Source organism: Osmerus eperlanus, chromosome 4 (genome assembly GCF_963692335.1).
Source record: "Osmerus eperlanus chromosome 4, fOsmEpe2.1, whole genome shotgun sequence".
Lineage (NCBI taxonomy): Eukaryota > Metazoa > Chordata > Actinopteri > Osmeriformes > Osmeridae > Osmerus > Osmerus eperlanus.
In genome coordinates, this window is record NC_085021.1 from 21,313,843 (window position 1) to 21,324,319 (window position 10,477).

The window sequence follows — 10,477 nt, forward strand, 5'->3', positions numbered from 1 at the left end:
CTCAAACTCTGATCTATTGATTTTTCTTCTCTATTAAGTTAAACTGCAATACAATTAAGCATTTCACCACGCAACTTCATCATGTAATCAGTCTCTTTCCACACACAGCAGCATACAATGTTAACCACCTCTGGCGAGTAGAAAGTAATTCCTCAAGTATAAGTTTCACATGAGTGGTTTTAATTGGAACTATGCCATTGTTATCCCTTTCTGTGTTTCATCCATTGCACACAGTCAAGTAACAATTAAATGACTGAGATTGAAACGTTGTTTGTATGAAACTGGTTCCTTGACGACAACCTGCAGGGAGAGTGAGAGAGAAAACACAACATATGTATTTGTGCTGCTGTCAAAGCTCTTGGATTTCCAAGAAGCTCCTGTCGAAGAAACAACAAAATAAAAGTGAGGATCCAAACAGTGAGAGCTTGACTACTGCAATCGCAACACAGGTCCAACTCATTCAAAAATTATGATTTGGAAACACCTACATAGGACTGAAGTTAGACTGCTAGGAATTTTTGGAGTGGAGCATGTCCAAGAATGTCAATGTCCTTGTACGTGCTGCTCTTGCAAACTGTAAACAAACTTGAATCTTGAACATAAAGCCTTTCTTTATACAAAGCAGACGTCTGTGCTTCTGCATGACGAAAATAAGATTTCTAGGCCCTTCAGTGGGCAGTAAAACTCTGCTATTCTGTGGTACACGAAATATAAATGAGAAAGACTCTTCTTCATTCAGCACATTATACGCTGGAGATAACTCTATGATTCTGGGGAATCATTAGGCCCTTTATGGTCTTCCAAAAAAGGTTGTATCCAGAACTGGGCAAGTCTTGAGGGGCCTCTACTATGACTACTATGGTGAAGCACTGCTAATTCATCTCTAACATTATATGTGTGATTAGTTCGGCTGGAAGAACAGGTTTAAATTGGAAATTGCATAGCTCTGTAATTTATCAAGAACATGGTGAGGTGAGGTAATGAGTGTCTTTAAGGCAATGGGATAAGTCAATTACAAAGCTGGGCGTTGCTTACCTCAGATCCAATATTTGCATATAATAAAAAAGGTGTGCTATCGGTCCAATTAATAACTTTATATATAAAGTACAATTTTCCACGAAAGAAAACTCCCATCACACACAAAACCTTTCAAAAAATGAATACAATATATACTGTGCAGTGCTTAAAATGATCAAAATGATCCAATCTGAATAATGAATGAGAACCACTGAGGTGAAAGAGCCAAACGATCAATATTCTCATAGTGTATCGTGAAGCATAAATAAACTAGGCACACCAAAACCAGCAATGCCTGACAGGCCAGGCTGCTATGCAACCCACGGATCGTTTTATCAGGCCTATCACGAATATCCCCCTCCCTGGTCTGTTAGCCTACATTGCAGGGTCCAAGCTATTTTGAGTGCTTTGAGATCCATGAAATTGGATGTAAATTAGCATTTTTGGGCTAGCTACCCCAATGTGACCCATTTCAATGAATGAGAGGGGAAGTTGAAAACGGAGAACATGGAGAGATTGTGGTTGTTGTGAGAATGACACCCATTGGTGTTCCGGCACATCAGAGTTAGTGGTGAGTTTATAGGGTGTTGCCTGTCCTGATTTCATTCTCACATCCATGAAATACAAACCACAGTTTAGGTTCTGAAACTCCATTCTGCTCGGTAGAGAGAGAGACAGAAGAGAGAGAGAGAGAGAGAGAGAGAGAGAGAGAGAGAGAGAGAGAGAGAGAGAGAGAGAGAGAGAGAGAGAGAAAAAGAGAGAGAGAGGCTGATATGCAGAGATAGATACACAGATAGACAGGGAGAAACAGAGAGAGAGAGAGAGAGAGAAAGAGAGAGAGAGAGAGAGAGAGAGAGAGAGAGAGAGAGAGAGAGAGAAAGAAAAAGAGAGAGAGGCTGATATGCAGAGATAGATACACAGATAGACAAGGAGAAACAGGGAGAGAGAGAGAGAGAGAGAGAGAGAGAGAGAGAGAGAGAGAGAGAGAGAGAGAGAGAGAGAGAGAGAGAGAGAGAGAGAGAGAGAGAGAGAAAGAACCAACTATCACCCACCAGCTCACTCCTACTTTATACACACTAATATACAGAGAATATAATCAGAACAGTATAGCTTCAGTTCTAAACTAGCAACAATTCTGCTCCAGCACTGCACTATAGTATACACTGCAGCATTCAAAAACGCCTCCTCAGGAAAATATTTTTCTTTTGAAAACTGGGACCAGGTCTTAGCAGAGCACAACCCCTCAGATCAGTTTTTGTCCTTAACTCAGAAGCAGCACGACTCAATAAGAACCTAAGAATTTCCACCTGATGATGAAGGGGTTGAACAAAATGGCTGAATAAAAAAAGGGAGACTAGATGGAGGAAGAGTGAATCTTCTCGTTAAAAAATAAGAGATAAAAATCACATGCTTGTGAAGTAATTACACAGATAACGGTGTTATGTCAGAACGGCACAGGCAAATATTGCATGCAAATTATACACAATTATAGAACTGCAATGTAGGAATGTAAAACCTTAAGCACCCAAGATACATGAGACGTAGCTCCTGTGCTGCCTTCATAAATACAGCTATTTCACCCTTCATTAAACACAGAGCTAAACCAAAGTGGTGCAGGGCTGAACGTTGCATCTGCTGCATGGCTTGCATTTTGTCAAGGATTTGCATTAAAATAATATCCCTGTAAAGCAGCGGTTACAATCTGTGGTGTAATGTTATATCTTACAACAGGGAGAGCCTTTCAATTATGAAAATCCCCAGGAGATTAGAGAACTCAATCTGGCCCTTGCAAACCAACAAGATTATTCCAGCACTCACAACAGCCAAGAAGAGAGCTTTTATACTTTTAACCCGCAGTATTGTCAGAGGGATTGTCAACCTATATGAGTTCTGACGCTTAAGCCCCTATTAGTTGGTCAAAAAAACATATTCCATTCCTCTGGCTACAAACAGGGGAAAGATGTATCTACAATTTCATGATGCCCTTACACCTTCCATCCCTTCAAGTTTGATGTTATGAGATAATAATGAACAAACCGTATGAATTCTGATGAGCCAACAAGCTGTAATATGAATCTTGATGTTTGCAATTAATCGTAACATAATTTGCATGCCACGCAACATCGAAACATTCTTGTTAGTTTAATGAACTATCTCCATCTTCACAGCACCAACATAGCACTCGCATGACCTTATCATGGTATTTCAAAGCTTTCGGCTGCACACAGTGAAGATACACCCACCCAACCCCACACTATTTTAAAGTGCACGCCAGGCTCCTAGTCTTTTTACAAATGACACAATCCCCCTTCATCTCGGGAAGCTCCTGGATGAATTATACCTCTGACCTGGGGGCACTCCATCACCCAGCATGGTTAATTAAGTTAAACCAAGAGCAATAAATAAGACGGACCACACTACATCAGCCCTCTGGTCCCCCTCAGGTAACAAAAGCCACAGGTCAAGATAGGCGGAGGGGGAGCGGGGGGGTGGTGGATGGATGGATGAGACCAATCACAATGACAAACAGTATGGGACGAACTTGTAAAAAAAAAAAAAAAAAAATGAAAAAGGATAGCACGCATGGATATGATGCACTGCCTTGTACGGAGTTGGGTGGGGTGGGGGTGGGGCAACTCAGGACCGAATGGTGTCCTGTACACAGATGATATACTGCTCCAGGCACGACACACACCAACACTCCAACTGTGGGCCAGATGAATGCCCCTGGTGCTCTCCCCCGACAAAGATCATCCTTGGGACTGCTGGAGCAGGGAAACAGACGTCAGAATTCAATCTGGATGCACCATCTGTTCGGCGATATAGCTGCTGTCATTCTAGATGGGCTGTCCGTCACAAACAGAGGACCAGAGTTCACCTTGCCATCAGAGGCGGCGATGACTCTGGTCTTATAATACATGATGGATGAAGGCTGTAAAGCATCAGGTATACAGGACTCTGTCAAGGCCCCCCCCCTCCCCCCTCTCGCAATCTCACCGTCTTCATCACTGGCTCTATGGTGAGCTACTCGTAGGACCTCCAGACAGAGTCAACAGGCTTAAACCGGTTTAAAGGATAAACACATGGCGTGACATCAGCATGCATGTTAATTAACTTCCTCGTTGACGCTCGGCCCTTCAGTGTTTTCCATTGGTCCGGCAAAGACTTCCACTTGGAAGAGGAGCTCCCAAATGCCTTACAATGGAGGATTTGACTTTTTTTAACAGAATAAATATGTTTTATTATTTAATTTTTTTTAGAACTCACAAGCGATATGCAGACTGGCTTCTCTGCTGACGACAGTGCCAAAGGAATTGGAGGCGAGACACTGGTAGATCCCCACGTCTTGGTCTTTGTTGAGGTGGCTGATGCGCAGGTTCCCCCCGCTGAGGGCGTAGCGTGACCCGAGTCTGGGGATGATGAACGAGTCGTTCAGCTTCCACCTGTGAAAGGAAGTGACACGGCTCAGTGCGGCAGGAGAACACGACACACGGCGAATCAAACCACAGCAGGAACTAGAGAATCTGATAAACCAAGTGTAGTCGTTTTTTTTATTTTTTATTTATGTTAACACTTTGCAAAACAGCGCTGGATAACACGTATACAGAAGGGGATATCTGAGTTTAGCTTCTCTACATTAAATTCCCCCCAAATCCCCATATTCTGTAAGTTGAATGTTATCATAAATGTATGTCTGGAAAGGCGTCAGTGCAAGCCAACACATCGTGACGTGTGTCCCAAATATCATGTTCTACTGCAGTTTGCCCAGCTCTGCTTCATTATTCATGTGATCCATACCGTCGAAGAGCATAATGACACGCTTTCATCATGATCAACCCATAATCTAAACCCAAACACCACACCACCCTTCCTTTAACTCAGACGAAATTAAAACAAATAACAGCCTTGTGTGCTTTGCTGCCAACGACATTGACTTTAATTGAAGTGGGAGGTGATCAGTGAGAGACATTACTTATTCTCAATGATAATTCATTCATCTCTTTTCACGTCTGTGCCTATTTGAGGCAAAAGTCAATACGTACAAAAACTGTAATTTATTTATATTTTTTATGTATTAAAACCCCACAATGAAACAATTCCACGGCACTCCATGGTTTGCATTTCATACGATGCTGCTTCATCATCATCATCATCATTGCAAGTGGGGGTTCTGGGTTCACCATGGACCCCTTTACCCAGTTAAAATGTCCCACTGACAGAAGAACAGGAGGTCTTGTCGAACTAGGTCACAAGACACACAGCCCACAGAGTATAATAGCATGTACCAAGTATTGCAATCAAACAGAAAAACTGGAAAGGTCGATCTCTTGAGAATAAATCCAGGAAGGGATGGAATGTTGAAGGAATGGTTGAGGAATGTACTTCATTTGGTGACATATAGGAATTAGGTATGATAAAATGAACAACTATCAGCATAGTTATCGTTTGGAAGTATTGCTCATGCTTGTGAATGTCACCCATTTCGCTACTATACTGTGACTTAACAGGATACCTAACTTTTTAAGCTCGAGCCAGAACTTTACAGCGAAAAGAATTCAGTGCTTCAGATTTTAATTGCTTACTGTCTAGCGTTTCCATTTTGTCGTCAACTTAGCAGCACCTGAGAACCCACAACAAAAAAAAGAACACCCTGAGATATTTTGGGTTTCGGTGACTGTGGAAAAGGCACTTTCAATCTCCAAAGAGTTCTGTGAGACAAAGACAAAGAAAATGAAAGTAGGGAGGGGAGCAAACAAAGCCTAACAAGAAAAGCCATTCTCGTGAGAGTCGGCTCTTGAGAAATGGCTTTTCAGGGGCGGGATAAGGCACAATTAGATCGAGTATTAGTCCCGTTGGGCTGATTGGAATTTCACAACTGCTTGAGCAAACTAAGCCTGAAGTTTCTATTTTTGTTGGGTCGAGAGACAGACAGAATCAGTGACAGAGAGCAAAGAGAGAGAGAGAGCGAGAGATAGAAAGAGAGAGAGAGGGAGAAAAAGAACGAGAGACTACACTGCAAAATGGAGCATATTCAGTGGAGCGGTGCTCAACAGCAGATTGGCTGATAAGATTGATTCAGTGATTGGGTGTTGCAGCTGGAAAAGATACAAAATCTCCAGACGAGACGAATCAAAGAGGCCACAGTGACAAGTCAGAGGAGGGAGGGTAGTCTTAGATAAATTAATTTGTCCTTGGCAGCCCTGAAATAGAGCCTCCTACTCTGAACTGCCTTCCACACGCTCTACAGACTGGTGGGATCTTCTGTGGTCCCTAAAACCTTTCTCAAAACCAATTTCAAATGCAGTGACAGGTTACTTTAATGTAGAAAGGTGGTTAAGCTTTCGCACAGTGCAATTTCTGTAATGTAATGAGTAGGGCAACTCGATGCTAAGTAACAACACTGTGCCAAGTCTACCGGCACAGTACCTTGACACCCACATCAGATAATCCCTTTTCTCACAGTTCCCGGTTCCTTGTCTCTATATTGGTATTGCTCAGACTAATTAAGCAGACAGTACAATTTCTGGGTTAATTACGATATGAACAAGCCTAATATTTCAGTAGCGAACATCTTGAGGAGCAAATAAGTCACGTAAGCTCCCTCGCCAACTGCTCACCTTTTCATCTAGCGCAAAATATCTATCAGATATCGAAAACGTAAAAAATGTTGCATTCAAGGGAGGTGAGATAGAGGTGCTAACTGTCAAGAAAATCAAATAATTGAGACATGGCATCAGACAAATACTGTTAAATTAAGGCTCATTAAAGTAAATTAAAGTAAAAACTTGGAAGCATTTTGAAATGCAGCGTGGGATGCCAAACAGATGCACAAAAGAGCCAATATAAATCCTGATTGAAGTATTCTTTTCAGTCAAAGGAGTACTGTTTTGAACGTGCGTTTCAATTTGCGCACATTAGGCGTAACTCTGAAGATCTTCAATTTACATTAATAGATTAACCTAACAACGTTATGTGGGGCTGTTTCAAACCTCTTAGGCCTACACATTAAATGCTTGGTTTCGCAATTTGCATTTAATTACAGAGACGGGAAGAGAAACGACCATGTTGTTGTTTGATAGATTGTAAATTAATAGCTTGTATGGACGTTGTGCTTTAAAGCAAATCATCGTTTGTCATCTGTTTTCATTTGTCGTCACTTCAGCCTCTGATGCACGGAGCTTTGATCCGTTTTTAGGACAAGGCAGCGAGGGCAACATATGCAAAAGCGCTGGCGGGGGCAACGTGCCGAGAATGAAACTGTGACATTGTCTAAGGAAATGTTTGCCTTCAGATCAATTAAGTGATTTTTGTTATTGAGCTAATCAAGCCACGATAATCCCTAAACGAGTCTCGGTGCGTCGTCTGGAACGAATTGTTTGGCGGAGAGAGTAGATGGGTGATACTGTTGGAGAAAGCCGGCAGAGAGAGTAGATGGGTGATACTGCTGGAGAAAGCCGGCAGAGAGAGTAGATGGGTGATACTGTTGGAGAAAGCCGGCAGAGAGAGTAGATGGGTGATACTGTTGGAGAAAGCCGGCAGAGAGAGTAGATGGGTGATACTGTTGGAGAAAGCCGGCAGAGAGAGTAGATGGGTGATACTGTTGGAGAAAGCCGGCAGAGAGAGTAGATGGGTGATACTGTTGGAGAAAGCCGGCAGAGAGAGTAGATGGGTGATACTGTTGGAGAAAGCCGGCAGAGAGAGTAGATGGGTGATACTGCTGGAGAAAGCCGGCAGAGAGAGTAGATGGGTGATACTGTTGGAGAAAGCTGGCAGCTACAACAGTCTGATGGAAACCTCTTTGTTCAACCGCCATCCTTTTTGAAGATCCTGCAATTGGATGGCACAGAGATTCAGTAGATCTAATAAATAGAACTGGTATTATTTTTTATATAAATTATCTATCCCTTGCCAATACGAACGTGCCGGTCCAGCAGACCAATGGATAAGACAATCCTGAAATTAAGTCCTAATTCGATTCCCGGCTATGCAAAATGACATTGTGTCCTTGGACAAGGCACTTCACCCTACTTGCCTCGGGGAGAATGTCCCTGTACTTACTGTAAGTCGCTCTGGATAAGAGCGTATGCTAAATGTAAAATGTAATGTAAATGTATCTATTGCACATGTTACATTTGATCTCCCCAGACACTACTTCTGAGTTTGTGGTGTTTGTGGGAGGGGGGTATTTGCTTCCCAGTGTAAAGCTTGGAGGTGTTAACTGTAAAAGGACTGAGGGCTTGTGTGTGTGTGTGTGTGTGTGTGGGGGTATTTGATTCCAGGGGCCCGTTCTCCGTACGTCGCTTATTACATCCGAGATCAAATGACACATCCAAGATGACATCACCTTGCTTATTATGATCTGGCTAATTCGGTTCTTCGAACACACTTGTTGTTTATGATTAGTATAGCTGGATTGAGTTATACGTTGGTCTAAAAGAGGGTATGTATCGATAGTAGAAACCTTGATCAGCAACGCTGCTATTGGCTGCTCACATAAGTCTATGGCTGCTCACTGTGGCCAAAATGAGCGCCCTGTTTTTTCCGCAACAGAGCCAACAGAGCAACAGCTTGCTCGAAGGTTACTCCGAATTTGAAGATTTTATCAGAACGCCAGGGAACACCTCAAAGTCTGCAAAATCCAAGAAAGAGGGCTGGCAAAAAGTAGCAGACCAAATTAAATGTAGAGGAGTGATGCGTTTTATCGCTTATTACAGTAAGCTAGGCCTATGTTTTTTTTATTTTCATACTTTCATATTTTCATGTATCATCTTTAATGTCATATGATGTGGTTTCAACAAATGTATTATGTAAATGACACCCTCACAAAAAAACGATAGGCTATCCTCTCAAAAAGTATAGGCTAGCATATCGCGCTGTGCTTAAGGAGCCTATCTATCACGCAATGAGCAATTTATTCGGTTTCATGTTAAATTCTGCTAATTATTCTTGCACCTTCTGGAACAGGTTCCTGTAGTAAAAACGGACAAGACATGTCTGTGACAGACTTCCTGTATCACCTCTGCTTGTAAAGCCTCAATCTAATCGTGTTTACATAAAATAAACCTGCTCCCGAGCAGGTTTAAGTTTATGGACCTGTTGCTATGACAGAAAGTCCAGGATGAGCTTCGAAGAACCGAACAATCCAAGATAATGACAAATCGTCAACAATCAAATCCAGCTAACTGAGTTAGCGACGTACGGAGAACGGGCCCCAGGTGTAAAGTTTGGAGGTGTTACAGAACCTGTAGAAGGGCTGAGGGCTTAAGTGTGTGGTGTGTGTGTATGTGTATGTGTGTGTGTGTGTGTGTGTGTGTGTGTGTGTGAATGTGTACTTCCAGGTGTAATGCTGGGAGGTGCTACCTGTAGAAGGGCTGAGGGTGTCCCTGGGCCTCACAGCTGAACACCACCTCCCTGTTGTTCTCGGCAGGGTGGAGAGGAAACACTACGCTGCCAGGCTGCTTGGTGAACACAGGCCTCAACAGGACTCCATTCCCTGTGGAAGACAAACAACACACACACCGGACCTCAGAACCATGACCTTGACAAGATTCTTCATTAGAGCCGCCAAACTCAAAGGCTGTGCAATTTTTTTTTTAACACTGTTAATACTTTTACTTGACAACTTAAATAAAAAAAAACGTATTAAGCATTCCTTACACTAGTCGTACATAGTGAGAGTTATATACGTAACTTCTTAAAGCAATAATTCATCCCCCCAACCCCTCTACTTCAAAGAAAATAGCTATTTAGATTGCACTGACGGCCCTGCACTTTTATATCTAATATCAGGCTCATATAACTTATCACCAGAGACCCATGGGATGTTACCCAATATAAAAGCTGGAACAAAATGTCAAAACAAGTTGGAAATAATACAGACTCGTTTGACACTCATTTCTGCTGTTGAAAAAAGGTCCTTTGGGGGGTTTTAAGTGAAAGAAAATACTGGATGCTTTGCTGAGTCCTTGATACACAGAAAGCAAATAAAAAAGCTTGAATGTTAAAAACACACACACACACACGTACCGTTTTATTACTAGATCCTCATATACAAAATTAGCAGATCATTACCCATCCTGCTTTGCAGGAGATTGATGCTTTGATGACTAAAAAACAACTGCAGACTGCAGTTCATGCAGTTGATTGCCTGACTGTTATGTGAGTGACTATATAAAGGATATATAGCAAATGACTGTATCTCAAGTCTATGACTGCAAATGCAGCTCAACAACCTTGCATTAAACATGAGGTGTCGAATGGTTTACCACAGTTGGTAAAATCCTGATAAAAAAAAAGTACAAGTAGTAAAGGTACTCCCGTTAATGTCTACTTTTGAAAAAGACATTTCCGTAACTGTGATATTTCTTAAAAAGGCGAAACATCAACAGATCTAATACAAGATGACAAAGGCATGTCCAAGGTGACATTCCTTTCTCTGTTGGTTAGATACATACACAGC

General features: G+C 42.1%; 1 protein-coding gene across 1 annotated transcript in view; it reads right to left on the bottom strand.

Annotated features, from left to right (window-relative positions):
• Window positions 1-9,273, bottom strand: part of cntn3a.1 (contactin 3a, tandem duplicate 1) — a 48,338-nt gene extending 39,065 nt beyond the window's left edge. The window contains exons 1-2 of the mRNA XM_062460231.1: window positions 9,261-9,273; window positions 4,285-4,460 (exon numbers count right to left, since the gene is read on the bottom strand). The gene's annotated coding sequence lies outside the window, so the exon portion shown is untranslated. The remainder of the gene's footprint in view (window positions 1-4,284; window positions 4,461-9,260) is intronic.
• Window positions 9,274-10,477: the final 1,204 nt, after the last annotated feature.